The sequence below is a fragment of the Heteronotia binoei genome, chromosome 6 (genome assembly GCF_032191835.1).
Source record: "Heteronotia binoei isolate CCM8104 ecotype False Entrance Well chromosome 6, APGP_CSIRO_Hbin_v1, whole genome shotgun sequence".
Taxonomy (NCBI): domain Eukaryota; kingdom Metazoa; phylum Chordata; class Lepidosauria; order Squamata; family Gekkonidae; genus Heteronotia; species Heteronotia binoei.
This window is the reverse complement of record NC_083228.1, coordinates 110,113,850-110,128,348: the sequence shown is the minus strand read 5'-3', so window position 1 is coordinate 110,128,348 and position 14,499 is coordinate 110,113,850. Positions and strand designations below refer to the sequence as shown.

General features: G+C 42.7%; 1 protein-coding gene across 13 annotated transcripts in view; it reads right to left on the bottom strand.

The window, feature by feature from the left end:
• The window catches only part of MBNL1 (muscleblind like splicing regulator 1), a 227,432-nt gene that overhangs the window by 195,441 nt on the left and 17,492 nt on the right, over positions 1–14,499 (bottom strand). The window contains exon 1 of one of the 13 annotated variants that reach the window (XM_060242351.1): positions 4–440. The exons of the other annotated variants lie outside the window; for them this stretch is intronic. The gene's annotated coding sequence lies outside the window, so the exon portion shown is untranslated. Of the gene's footprint in view, positions 1–3; positions 441–14,499 lie in introns of those variants that run through there. 13 annotated transcript variants of the gene reach the window in all.

Below are 14,499 nucleotides of genomic sequence, written 5' to 3'. Positions count from 1 at the left end.
TACAGTGGAGCATATTGCAGCCAGCCATCGCAGATTTATTAAAAAGGGGTCTGTTTCCCCCTCTGAAACAAATCATGATAGGGGAGATAACCAATCACAAGACAGTATTGCAGCAATATTCTGGGCACCAAGCCAATAACAGGGGCTGCCGTACGAAAGGTCACGCCTGTCAGACGTTCATTACTATGCTATAAGCAGAGAAAATGTCCATCAGATGCGACTTATTCGACTGCAAGGGGACGACCATGTGGGTTTTGAATTTACCCAACATGCAGTTAGTGGATTAAACCATGTTAGTTTTCAAACAGCTTCCAACTCGAGCACAAGTGCCTGTGGAGTCCAGACGGAGGGAGGAGGGGGGGGGGGAAATCAAGACAGTCAGAAAGAAAAGCAGCAAAGCTTCCCATCTGCGAATCATTTTCTAGACTGCTTTCTTCCAGCTTTGCATTGAGCGCAGCAAGCACAGAGCACGCCTACTATTTCTGACAGATGAATATAAAAGGAAAAGGGGTGTTCACAAATGGTACAGTCTCCTGACCTATTCAATTCACTTCCTTCTACACTATAAGTCCTGCCTCCTCCTCAACAGAAAGCAGCACTTTTTTTAGAACTAGGAAAACTATTCCGTTCTGTCAGCGCTGAGGCTGCCAGAGTATCCTAGGCAGGTTAGGAATGGAGAAAAACACCTTCCCCCCACTCTTCCCCAAGGCATAACCTAAGTCTCAGGAGGGGAAACAGGATTTGCCATGCTGTCAAGGTGCCTAGCATTACACAAGTCAACTTCAGATTGCAATGTGATTCTTTCTCAAGGACCTTAAAAACGGAGTCTGCAATCAGATTTAAACAACATGGTGTGGTTCTGATCAATGCTTCTGAATTCAAGTGATCATATCAGCAAATGTCTACTGATTCTGAGCCGCAAACACAAGCAAAAGCTGTTCTCCTGAACAGCTTACATCTTAAAAATGGCTTCTTTATGAGAGCAGTTTGCTTTGCATTAAACTAGTCAGAATAGTCTTTGCCAGAAAAAAAAAAAAAGATTGAAGATGGTAATGATTATTATTCAGAGAAGCAAACAACTGCGGTATTTCTTGGCCCTTGGGAGACAGAAGAGCTATTGTAAATTTTATAAACCAAATTAATTTGAGACAGGTTCACAAACTGGAATTCTTTTATTCTCCTTCAGTTTACACTGCATAATCATGACTCCCATTTAGGGTGTACTCAGTCAGCTCTTAGCATCCTCAACTGAGATGACTAATTCAGGAAAAAGAATAGCATTTGTGTAGACATTTTTACATATTTGATGCTTATTTATGAAAATGCTTCATTAAATGCATTTCAGATTATCATTCATGAATGCCACGAAACAAAAACTATGAAAGAATGAGAAGATGGATGGCTTTGAAGACCACTGTCCCCAGTGTATTTATTCCAATTAATTGTGCTAATGGAAGCTGACAAAATAAAAGTTGAAGAGCTAGATTCCAGTCCAGTAGTGGCTTAGATACCAACAAGATTTTCAGGGTATAAGTTTTCAAGAGTCAAAGGTCTCTTTCATCAAATACATGATGAAAGGAGCTTTGAAATCTCGAACGCTTTTACCTCAAAAATTTTGTGCGCTTCCTGCTGCTCCTAGACTTGAATCTAACTCTTCTGCTGCAAACCAACTTGGCTACCCTCTGAAAACAAAAGCTAGTATCTCTTTACATATTTCTTTTTTAATTTTATATCTCTGTAGGCCATAGCCTCTGGGTTCAATCTTATCGTTCCATTCTGCTGACATCAGCATACGCCACCTGGGGCAAAAAAAACCTTACTGCATGGGTGGGCAAGCCTCTTGTGTCAACAGAAAGTTCTCTGCACTAGTGAAACACCTTGGTGCCAGAAGAGTGTGCTGGAGCTAGTGGAATGGAATGACAAAATCCAACTCAAAGGCCTGTATCCTGTACTCTGTTCAATAAACTTGACAGCCTTCTTCCAGCCAAGGGAGACTTGTGCTAGAGCAGGGGTGGCCGAACTTGCTTAATGTAAGAGCCGTACAGAATAAACATCAGATGTTTGAGAGCCAGAAGACGTGAACTTCAGAACCACAAGACATGAACATCAGAGGGAGGGAGGGAGGGGAGGGGAGATGGTAGAAAAATGCATTCTACAAGCCACCAGCTAGCTTGGCTTGGAGAAGTGATTTAAAGAGACAAATACCTTCTCCAAACTGGCTGATTGTGGGGCAGGTTCAAGAGCCACATGATATGTGTGAAAGAGTCACATGTGTAAAAGAGCCACATGTGGCTCCCAAGCCACAGTTTGGCCATCCCTGTGCTAGAGAAAGATCCATTTCTTCCAAGGGAAGGTTCCTTAGGCTGGAGTCAACTGCATGCAAAATAACTGTAAATTAGCAGGTTAGGTTTAACACCCAAGGCTTCTTTAGTCTGCTTGAAGCAACATCTTCACAATGCAAATTTTACAACTGAACCTGGCTTCTTCCCCCAAGATAAAATACTGCCATTCCAGTCAAACGTCAGCCAGCAAAATATATCATGGGCACTGCATTATTCTGTTGAATATCTTGACTGAGGTCTGTATCGGTTTCCTAAACCTAATAGCACAATACCTTATGGGAGGTATGTGTCATCACAACCATTTTTCTCCCATCAGATGAAGTGAGGGCCTTGCGAAACCTTGTGCAGTTCCACAGGGCCTGCAAGACCGTCCTCTTCCGGCTGGCATTCAATTGACTCGGCACCGGTATTTTAGAGAAGTGGAAGAAGGCCGTCGCCACCAGAATAGCACCAACTCAATATTCTGTTTTAACTGTTTTAATCATTGCATATCTGTTTTATTACTGAATGTGTAATTTTAATACTTATTAATTTAATTGTTTGTGGGATTTTATGTTGTAAGTCGCGCTGAGTCTGCTTTGGAGAGGAGGGCAGGATATAAATCAAATTAAATAAATAAATAATATGTAGGAATGACACTAAAATGCTTGAACTGGAATGATTATGGGTCCAAGCTGACAAGTCTTGCTATAAGTAACATGAAAAAAGCCTGGACTGGAGTACAAAACACTCTCTGATGCAGGGCTTTTTTGGTAGAAAAAGCCCAGCAGGAACATATTTGCATATTAGGCCACACTCCCTAATGCCAAGCCAGCCACAACTGCGTTCCTGTGCATTCCTGCTCAAGAAAAGGCCTGCTCTGGTGTCAGTTTCAGAGGATAGCTGTGCTGATCAGCAGTAGAACAGCTAAATTTGAGTCCACTAAAATTGGAAGGTAGATCAGATTTAACACCAGCAGAATCTTAGAAACCAACAAAATGGTCAAGATATAAGTTGTCGGGAGTCGTATTTGAAGTCACTTTCATACAAAACAGATGCTGTATTGGTCTATTATAAAAGGAGAAGACATGTACAAATGGGTATTTGTACAACCTAAGGAGTCAAATATCCATTAAATCAATATGTAGGCCCACATTCTGACGTGCTCTTTTGCTGAAAGAAAGAAAAGAGATGGGTGGGAGTGGTTTTATGGAAAAAATAACAGGATAAAGAGTAGGAACAGGAAGCAGGAGAGCTATGTTCTGGTCTTTCCTGCTATAAATGTCTTAACTGATATGGGAACGATTGTTAAATGGTGGAAGCCACTAAATAATTAAGGTAGAACCCATTTTCCTAATGCTTTTTATACTACCCTGAACAGGAAATGTCAAGAGAGCATGAACACAATTGCTAGCCTTTAGCACACAGGCTTTCTGGTAACTGGGCAAAGAACAATTTTTAGATTTTAAAAGTTTGCTTTTTTATTACGGAAAAAACCCTGTACTTCAAATATATGTCTTTGCTTGCTTCATATAGTATAAGAAAGCAATATTATGTTTATATTGAGCAATGCACGGAAGAAACCAATAATCTGTTCTAAGAGGATTGTCATAATATAAAGAAGAAGCATGGATCTGCATGGCCAGTGTGGCTGACTCTAAGAAAGGAGAGAGTTGGTGAAGCAGGCACAGCTGACAAAAGGTGATCTTGGCCACTGTGTCAAAAAGCAAAGATGGATCCATGAACACCCAAACTCTTAACCTGCTTCGAAAAAGCAAACACTTTCTAGCTTTTGAAATTATTATACAGAATAATGCTGCATAATATTATTCTAAAACACAGAAGGCAAAATCCAAAAGTGATTCAAATATAATCTACCGAAAACATTAACATCTTATAAAAATGTCATGCCTTTGTTACTAAAGCTGTTTAATGCATAATATTTTCCCTTTATTTAATTATTTTATTCCATAAACCACAAATCAGATTACAGCTTTATTCTAACTTTCAGGTAACCTTCACTCAAGTCTAATGACATGAATTCATATATTAAACATGCTGCTTGAATGCAGATAGCTGAGAATAATAATAATAATTAATAATAATAGTAATAATAATAATATTTAATATGTATCCCACCCTCCCCGCCGAAGCAGGCTCAGGACGGCTCACATAGTATAACATAAGGCATTTCAGCAGTTAAAACAAACATCATAAATCACACATTCATATTATAAATCATACATTTAAGAAAGAAGAAAAAATACATAGAACTGTTTTTTTTCTGTTTATTAAGCTGTGCCTTGACAGAGGCTGAGCACATTTCAGAGAGCTCTGAGAGAGCAGATAAGAAGTGCTATAAGGGTGAGGTTTGGTTTTCCAAACAGCTGGGGGAGCTGCTGAGAATCTCTGAGTTTGTGTGACTGTGTGATTGCTGAAAACTCTGAGTTTGTGGTTGCTGGGGAACTGCTGCTTGTTTGGTTTGAGTGGGCTGAAGGTGATTGTTGCTGATTGATTAAGAGTGGCTATGTTCCTGGGGCAGACTGAGGCCCCACCCTCTTTGCATTATTAAGCTGCACCTTGCCTATCATGGTGTAAACCATGTCATGTAAGCCGCCCTGAGCCCGCTTTGGCGGGGGAGGGCGGGATATAAGAATAAAATTATTATTATTATTATTGCCAGAGGCCCGAGTCTTTGGCGTGAGCCGAAGGGCGAAAGCTAAAGGGCTCTTGGCCTGTGGCTCTTTGCTTGGGGGCTGTGTAACCCAAGCTAAGGAACCCAGATCACTATTTTCCTTGTGTTCCCAATAAGGTAAGTAGACCCTCCAGAAGGAGAGTCACATAAACAAACAGGATTTAAAAGGGGACTGTATATTTTAAAAAAATCTATCATGAAGGTAGAATGCCAGCAGGGGTGGGGGTTTTCCAGTGTTTTGCACTGAGAGTCACATGAATGACTATCTGCCCACAGGACAAAAGTCTTGGGTGTGTGCTCGATGCAAGGAGCTCCTGGTCCTCAGGGAACGACTTCATACTCTTGAGGCCGAGGTGACTGACCTGGAGAAGCAGAGACAGTCAATTAGGCACTCGGAGAAGACTCCCGGGGACGCATTAGATGAGCCCCACTCCAAACGTGGCAGCCCCATTGCTGCCAGGGAGCATGAGTATCGAGAGGGAACAGGGCACCGTGCTGAGGATAAGGGGAATGCACCCTCAGAAGGGACCTCTTCTTCTGTTGGTGAGTGGGTATCCTTTCGCGCCAAGGAACCATCCCTGGGCAGGGAGAGAGGGTGGGTCTTGATAGTTGGTGATTAGGCAAGTAGACAGCTGGGTGGCAAAACCGCATACTGACCGTATGGTGACTTGCCTGCCTGGTGCGAAGGTAGCGGACATTATGCGTGTTGTAAATAGGCTGAAAGACAGTGCCGGGGAAGAGCCAGTGGTCGTGGTGCATGTTGTCACCAACAATGTGGGGAAATGCAGTCGTGAGGTCCTGGAGGAAAAATTTAGGCTGCTAGGCAGGAGACTTAAGGCCAGGACCTCCAAAGTAGCCTTCTCACTCCAAACGTGGCAGGACCTCCAAAGTAGCCCCACTCCAAACGTGGCAGCCCCATTGCTGCCAGGGAGTATGAGTGTCGAGAGGGAACAGGGCACCGTGCTGAGGATAAGGGGAATGCACCCTCAGAAGGGACCTCTTCTTCTGTTGGTGAGTGGGTATCCTTTCGCGCCTGTTCCACGTGCTACCTGTTCCACGTGCAGGGCTGGAGAGACAGGCACAAATTAGAAGTCGCAATGTGTGGATGAAACGATGGTGGGTTTAGAGAGGAAGGGTTTAAGTTTGTTAGGGACTGGGATGCTTTCTGGAACAAGCGGGAACTGTACAAAAGAGATGGTCTCCACTTGTCCCCAAATGGAACCAAGCTGCTGGTGCTTAAAATCAAAAAGGTGGCAGAGCAGTTTTTAAACTAAATCTTGGGAGAAAGCCAACAGGAGATGAAATGTCTCTGGTTTGGGAGGACTCATCTCAAAGAGATGAAGGATTAGCTGTTACTTTTCTACCGGGTAATGGATCAGAGTTATCCACTAAGATGGTGACAAACAGTATGGAGTGTCTGCCAAAGTCTCGAGGCAGCAGGAGGAAGGTTGCGGGCCTAACTTGCCTGGTGTCATGGGTGCTGGGGACCCTGCAGAAGAAGCTGAGCCTGCAGAAGAAACTGTGCCCCTGCCACGTGCACCAGTGCCCCTGCCTCCTGCTGGAGAAGATCCAAGCCCCCCTGCCTCACCCTCTCGGGTGGCTCGTGTGCATGACCGCCTTCATCAGGACCTCAGGGATCGGAGGAGGGCGGCACGCTCACGAGCAAGACGCTCCCTGAGCCCTGAGTTTTGAAAGGATTCTGGCCCTTCTAGGAGTGAGGATGCTTGAGTCACAGCAGGATCCTGGCTGCCTCTCTGAACCAGCAATTAGCCCAAATGGGCAACAGACAGCAGAGGGCTATATAGCTGTGGGCTTTGGGAGGAGGCTTTGTGGAAGCAACTAGTCACTTACCTGACGTTCTAGCATCCACTTCGGCTTTTGACTTTGGCTTCTGGACCCCCTGACTTTGGCTTTGACTTCTGGACCCCCTGACTTCGGCTTCTGAACCTCTGACCTGCGATACCTGGACTGTGATTCGGTTTTGGTGCCTTGGACCCTCTTTGCTCACCAGCTACAGACGTTGGACTGCCCCTGGACTTTGCCTGACCCGGCCCCAGCCCGTGACACCTGGGAAATTATAGATGCTTGTATACAAATGCTAGAAGTGTTCGAAGTAAAATTGATGAGTTGGAATGTTTAGTGTTGGGGGAAAACATAGACATTTTGGGAATTTCAGAAACTTGGTGGAATGAGGAGAATCAGTGGGACACGGTGATTCCTGGATATAAGCTATATCGGAAGGATAGGGAGGGAAGGGAGGGAAGGGTTGGAGGTGGGGTGGCTCTGTATGTCAGAGAGGGTATACAGTCCAGTAAGACTAAGGTCAAAGAATTAGATTCACCTCCAGAAATGCTTTGGGTGGAAATAGAGGGCCCAAAAGGAAACTTAACTATGGGAGTTTGTTATCGCCCACCAAATCAAAAGATAGAGGATGATTATAATATGATGGAAGGATTAAAGATAGTGGCTAAACATAAAAACTGTGTCATAATAGGTGATTTTAACTACCTGCAGATTGATTGGGTCAATATGTGTTCAGGTCGAGAGAAAGAGATTGAGTTTCTAGATGCTCTCAATGACTGTGCTATGGAGCAGATGGTCACAGAAACTACCAGGGGTGGGGCGATCCTGGATTTGGTCCTAAGTAATGCCCAAGACTTGGTGAGAGATGTAAAAGTGATCGCACCGCTTGGGAGCAGTAACCATAACATTATTGATTTCACCATTATTGATTTCACCATTTCACCATTTGTATAAATAGGAGTTGCCCCAAAAGACCAGCACAACCATGTTGTTTAACTTTAAAAGGGGTAAATTCTCTGAGATGAGGTATGTGAAGAGGAAACTGAAAGGAAAGGTACATACTGTCAAAACCCTTGGGGAAGCTTGGAGGCTATTTAAAACTACAATCTTAGAAGCTCAGATAAAATATATACCACAAGTTAGGAAAGGCACAAACAGGCATAAGAAAAGGCCTGCATGGTTAACAAACAAAGTAATGGAAGCTGTAAAAGATAAGAAGGACTCCTTTAAGCAGTGGAAAGCTAGTCCAAGTGAGATTAATAAAAGGGAACACAGGCTGTGGCAAATCAAATGCAAGACTGTGATCAGGCAGGCAAAAAGGGACTATGAGGAGCATATTGCAAAAAACATAAAGACCAACAATAATTTTTTTTCAAATATATTAGAAGCAGGAAACCAGCCAGGAAGGCAGTGGGGCCCTTGGATGACCAAGGGGCAAAAGGAATACTGAAGGAGGATAGGGGAATGGCTGAGAAGCTGAATGCATTTTTTTTCCTCAGTCTTCACTGTGGAAGATGAGAAGTGTTTGCCCGCTCCAGAACCACTAATTTTGGAAGGGGTGTTGAAAGACCTGAGTCAAATTGAGGCGACAAGAGAGGAGGTCCTACAACTGATTGACGAATTAAAAACTAATAAGTCACCAGGTCTGGATAGCATACATCCCAGAGTTCTGAAAGAACTCAAGTTGAACTTGTGGATCTCATGACAAAAATATGTAATCTTTCATTGAAATCTGCCTCCGTTCCTGAGGACTGGAAGGTAGCAAATGTCACCCCATCTTTAAAAAGGGTTCCAGAGGAGATCCGGGAAATTATAGGCCAGTCAATCTGACTTCAATACCGGGAAAGTTGGTGGAAAACATTATCAAGGACAGAATGAGTACGCACATTGATGAACACAAATTATTGAGGAAGACTCAGCATGAGTTCTGTAAGGGAAGATCTTGCCTCACTAACCTGTTACAGTTCTTTGAGGGGGTGAACAAACATGTGGACAAAGGGGACCCAATAGATGTTGTTCACCTTGACTTACAGAAAGCTTTTGATAAAGTTCCGCATCAAAGACTCCTTAGTAAGCTCGAGAGTCATGGAGTAAAAGGACAGGTCCTCTTGTGGATCAAAAACTGGCTAATTAATAGGAAGCAGAAAGTAAGTATAAATGGGCAGTCTTCGCAGTGGAGGACGGTAAGCAGTGGGGTGCTGCAGGGCTCAGTACTGGGTCCTATGCTGTTTAACTTGTTCATTAATGATCTGGAGTTGGGAGTAAGCAATGAAGTGGCCAAGTCTGCAGATGACACTAAACTGTTCAGTGTGGTGAGAACCAGAGAGGATTGTGAGGCACTCCAAAGGGATCTGTTGAGGCTGGGTGAGTGGGCATCAACATGGCAGATGCAGTTCAATGTGGCCAAGTGCAAAGTAATCACATTGGGGACAAGAATCCCAGCGACAAATACAAGTTGATGGGGTGTGAACTGGCAGAGACTGACCAAGAGAGAGATCTTGGGGTCGTGATAGATAACTCACTGAAAATGTCAAGACAGTGTGCGATTGCAATAAAAAAAGTCCAAAGCCATGCTGGGAATTATTAGGAAGGGAATTGAAAACAAATCAGCCAGTATCACAATGCCATTGTATAAATCGATGGTGCAGTCTCATTTGAAATACTGTGTACAATTCTGGTCACCGCACCTCAAAAAGGATATAGCATTGGGAAAAGTCCAGAAAAGGGCAACTAGAATGATTCAAGGGATGGAACACTTTCCCTATGAAGAAAGGTTAAAACGCTTGGGGTTTTTTAGCTTGGAGAAACGTCGACTGTGGGGTGACATGATAGAGGTTTACAAGATTATGCATGGGATGGAGAAAGTAGATAAAGAAGTACTTTTCTCCCTTTCTCACAATACAAGAACTCGTGGGCATTCAATGAAATTGCCGAGCAGTCAGGTTAAAATGGATAAAAAGAAGCACTTCTTCACCCAAAGGGTGATTAACATGTGGAATTCACTGCCACAGGAGGTGGTGGCGGCTACAAGCATAGCCAGCTTTAAGAGGGGATTGGATAAAAATATGGAACTGGATGGGTCATTGTCCTGATCCAACATGGGTTATGTTCTTATGGCAACTCCAGCCTGGAAAATTCCTGAAGATGTGGAGTAGAGCCTGGGGAAGGCAGGGTTTGGGGATGGGAGGGACCTCAACAGGGCATAAAGCCATACAGTCCACTCCCCAAAGCAGGCATTTTCTCCAGGGGAACTGATCTCTGTAGTCTGAAGAAAGATCAGTTGTAATTCCAGAAGGTCTCCAGTACCCACCTGGAGGTTCACAACCATACAGGGAAAGACCATCTCCTTCCATAGGTTCCTGTGTGCTAAATATGGTCTTAGGCTGCAAAACAGAAATGTTCAGCGAGGCACTGCTATAATGGAATCAGAAATGTAGTAAGATGGAATAGTTCATGCAGTCCATATGGGGATACGGTAGGTCTGTAGTCCACTGCTCCTATTATTCTTGGCATCATCTATTATAGTATGTATCATTTGGCTCTGGCTCTTACTGCATTGTCTTATACCTTGCAATCCCACATTCTACATTTCTCATGTGATATCTTGCCTTAGGGAGTTCTCTCAACTGCTCATGTTATATTTGATGTTTTTGCATTCTTAGCCCTATTGCACTGTTCACTGGATGGCTTATGCCAGGGGTGTCAAACCTGTGGCCTGCAGGATGGATCCATCCCATACAAGATTCAAATCCCCCCCCCCCCTCCAGCAACTTCCTTCTCCTGCTTCCTTTCCAGGACTGCTGTTGCAGCTGCACCATAGCTTGCTTTTTCCCCCAGCTCCCTCAGTGGCTTTTTGCTTCCTGCCTTGTTTCCCTCCCTCCCTCTCCCTCTCTCTCTCTGTCTCTCTCTCACACACAAACGCACACAGACAGCTCTATAGCTGCTTCATGCAGGAGAGACAGAAGACAAGCCTCCCCCCATCTTTTACTCTCTCTCTCTCACACACACACACACACACAGTTTCTCCCTCCTTCTCCAGGGATGGTCCTCATTGTTTGGGGAAGAAGAGAAGAGAGGGAAAGGAATGAGAGAGAAAGAAAAGAAACAAAGTTGGAGTCCCAAGTAGGTTTAAGACCTACAGTGACTCCAGTTACAAGCACACTTATTCAGAGGGAGGGAGGGTGGGTGGATGGATGGATGGATTCTTCTGATAAACACAGTGTACATTAAGGAAATTGTTTTGGCTTATTCTGTAAAGTTGTTTATATTTTTATATATACATACAGATTTTTTTGTAGAAAAAGCCCAACAGGAACTCATTTGCATATTAGGCACACACCCCTGACATCACCATTATTTCACACATAGCTTTTTTGTAGAAAAAGCCCAGCAGGAACTCATTTGCATATTAGGCCACACACACCCCAGCACCAAGCCAGCAGGAACTGCGTTCCTGTGCATTCCTGCTGAATGTCAGACTTATGTCCATTTATTCTTTGCATCCTCCTGAACTGAATCCTCCTGGATGAATCCTCCTAGGTTTCCAGTCTCATTACCAACACTAGTATCTCCGCATCTACCACCCCTCTGCATATCACCCCTAATCCAATCAAGCCTGCTGTTGTCATTCACCTGCTATTGCCATCCAACATCTGAAATCACCTTTACAAGGTTTATGTCTCTGGTACCTCATGTTATATTTTATGGCATGCATGGCCTGGCCTGACAACGTGACACTTGTCAGATCTGGCCCTCGTAACAATGAATTTGACACCTCTGGCTTATGCTGTATGACTACTTTTCCCTCCTTCTTTCTTTACTTTGTAATCTGTACTGAGTCTCAGTGAGAAATAAGAACTATAAATAAGCTAAGTAAATAAATATATCAGGGCCTGATATTTGCTATGGCTTTTGATGGGCTGTGAATAATAGGCATCTTTTTTTGGAGGGAGGGGATGTATTCTGGGTTTGTTATTTTATTTTGGTTTTAATTTGCAATGTTTTAATTATTACTAAGCTGCCTTAAAAGCAAGGCAGAGTATAAATATTCAGATAAATAAATAAAATTGTGAAAGGAACCAACAGATCTTTTTCATTTCAGATTTCAATATGTTTGTATATAGCCATAAAATACCACAAAGACATCCGGGAAGAAAAAGTACCCACAAGATATGCGTGTGTCAAGTGCTGTAATGCCACAGCCCAGATATTGCAACCCCATAGGATTTTCAAGGCAAGAGATGAACAGAAGTGGCTTGCTACTGCCTAATTCTACACAGTAACCCTAGACTTCCTTGGTGGTCTCACACCCAAATACTAACCAGGGCCAACCCTGCTTACCTTCTGAGATCTGATGAGATTGGGATAGCCTGACACACAATGTAGAACTAGTAAATGAGGCCCATAACTTGGACCACTGTTTTAACTACTGAATGCACACCACAAAAACAAGAAATATCAACTCGGTTGTAAGCTGCTTTACATGACTAGCATGTTGTCCTTGTCCACGTGGGTCACAGTTGGTACAAGAGTGATAGGATATCTCAGAATTAACATGTGTTCTAAATCAATACCAGGAAAGCACCTTGCATTCCTTCTCAGGGACTCCAAGTTTATAAAAACAAAAAACCTTCAACTGAAAATGACTTCCAGATTTTCAGCAAACAGAAATCAAAGAATAAAACTATAATCTTTCACAAATGAAGCCACTAGTTAGAATTTTGATATATATCTTTTAAAAAATGCATAATTACAAATCTGCATTTTCAGGATTTCAATTTAAATTACTTTTCACTATTCTTTGAAATTGGATTAGTGTTCTGTTCATTTAAAAAAAACTGATACCAATTTTGTGTAAGATAATTAGCAGAATGGACACGGGGTATGCCTAGCTGGTATCAGGCTGCACCCTGGCAAGATGGAAAGAAGTAGAAAAATAGAACCCATCTAGTTGAAAATATAATAATCATTCGTTGATCAAATTGTTTTATTCATATTCTTCTTACAATCTTTGCCAAACAAATAATGCATTTGAATGGGACTGTTCTGTGTACACTTGGTATCAATGTATGGGCTATTCTGTAGTTAGATGAGCAAGATTTTGATTGTTTTGCTCCATGTGCCGTCTCACCCACTAAAAGTGTTCAAATGAAAGAACCTAAACCAAACAATTCTGTAACAGATGGAGATCAATTCTGCACTCAAAACACTGATAAATTGTTCTAATCACTCAGAAGAGAATATGGACTGCTATGGGGGGTTTTTTACAAATCACTATTTCACCAGTTTCTTGTTAAAATCATAGTGCATTCCACCTCCATCCATGCTTTCAATATAATTACCAGTTAAATAATATTTAGTATCTAGTCCCACAGTGGAATAATCCAGTAATAAACCTGACACATAAAACTGTTTCACTGTGATGCAATGCTGTACCACTGAGAAGTTAGGACTTATCAGGTGACAAACAAGAAGATTGCCAATCAGGAGACATTTGTATGATTGGCCCCAGTCACATTCATACACGTCTCCCAGCCATACAGGACTGCAATAGAAAGAAGTGGCTCCTGTGGTACTCTGTGATTGCTTGGGTGCGTGAAGCAGGCGTGTTGTGCAGTAGTATTAGGTCCAAAAATGTAAAAAGCTTGAACAAATAGCAAGAGCTGGTTTACCAAGAGAAGATTAAATTGCACCTTCACCATTTGTAGGAGGATTTTCTTTTTTGCTTTTCTGGCACAACTGAATCTGGTCCTGGATCTAACATACCTAAGATTCTATTTAGACATCACAAGCAAATTTAACAAGCAATGCTTTATTCTTGGACTCACACTCTTTCTGTCATTCCCTCACACAAACCATAATGATTGAAGAACAGAGGCTTGGGAAGGTTAGATCTTATTCACAAAATACCATGATGTCTGAATGCACATGCCTAAACAACTAGGAGTTTCCATCTTTCCCAGTAACTGGAACAAACTTTGATTAATAGAGATACCCATGTGTTATCAAACTAGGGTCTAACAACATGTCTCCATTTGTAGTAAAATTTGGGGAAGACTTGTTTTTCCAGTAGTATGTGTGAAAAGGATCTAGAGGTCTTAGTGGACCATACATTGAACCTGAGTCAGCAGTGTGATGTGGTGGTTAAAAAAGCCAATGTGATTTTGAGCTGTATCAACAGACATATAGCAACCAGATCACGCAAAGTGATGGTATCGCTTTACACTGCTCTGGTTAGACCTCACCTACAGTATTGTGTTCAGTTTTGGGCACCACAAATTAAGAAGGATATAGACACGCTGGAACATGTTGTCCAGAGGAGGGCAACGAAGATGGTAAGGGGTCTGAAGACCTAATCCTATGAAGAAAGGTTGAAGGAGCTGAACATGTTTAGCCTGGAGAAGAGATGACTGAGAACTGATATGTACTTAGGACTGTCATATAGAGGATAGTGCAGAGTTGTTTTTGATGGCCCCAGAAGGTCAGATGAGAACCAACAGGTTGAAATTAAATCAGAAGTTTTTCACTAAACATTAGAAAGAATTTCCTGACAGAGCGGTTCCCCAGTGGAACAGGCTTCCTCAGGAGGTGGTGGACTCTCCTCCTTTGGAGGTTTTTAAATAGAGGCTAGATGGCCATCTGACAGCAATGCTGATTCTGTGAACTTAGGCAGAACTTAAG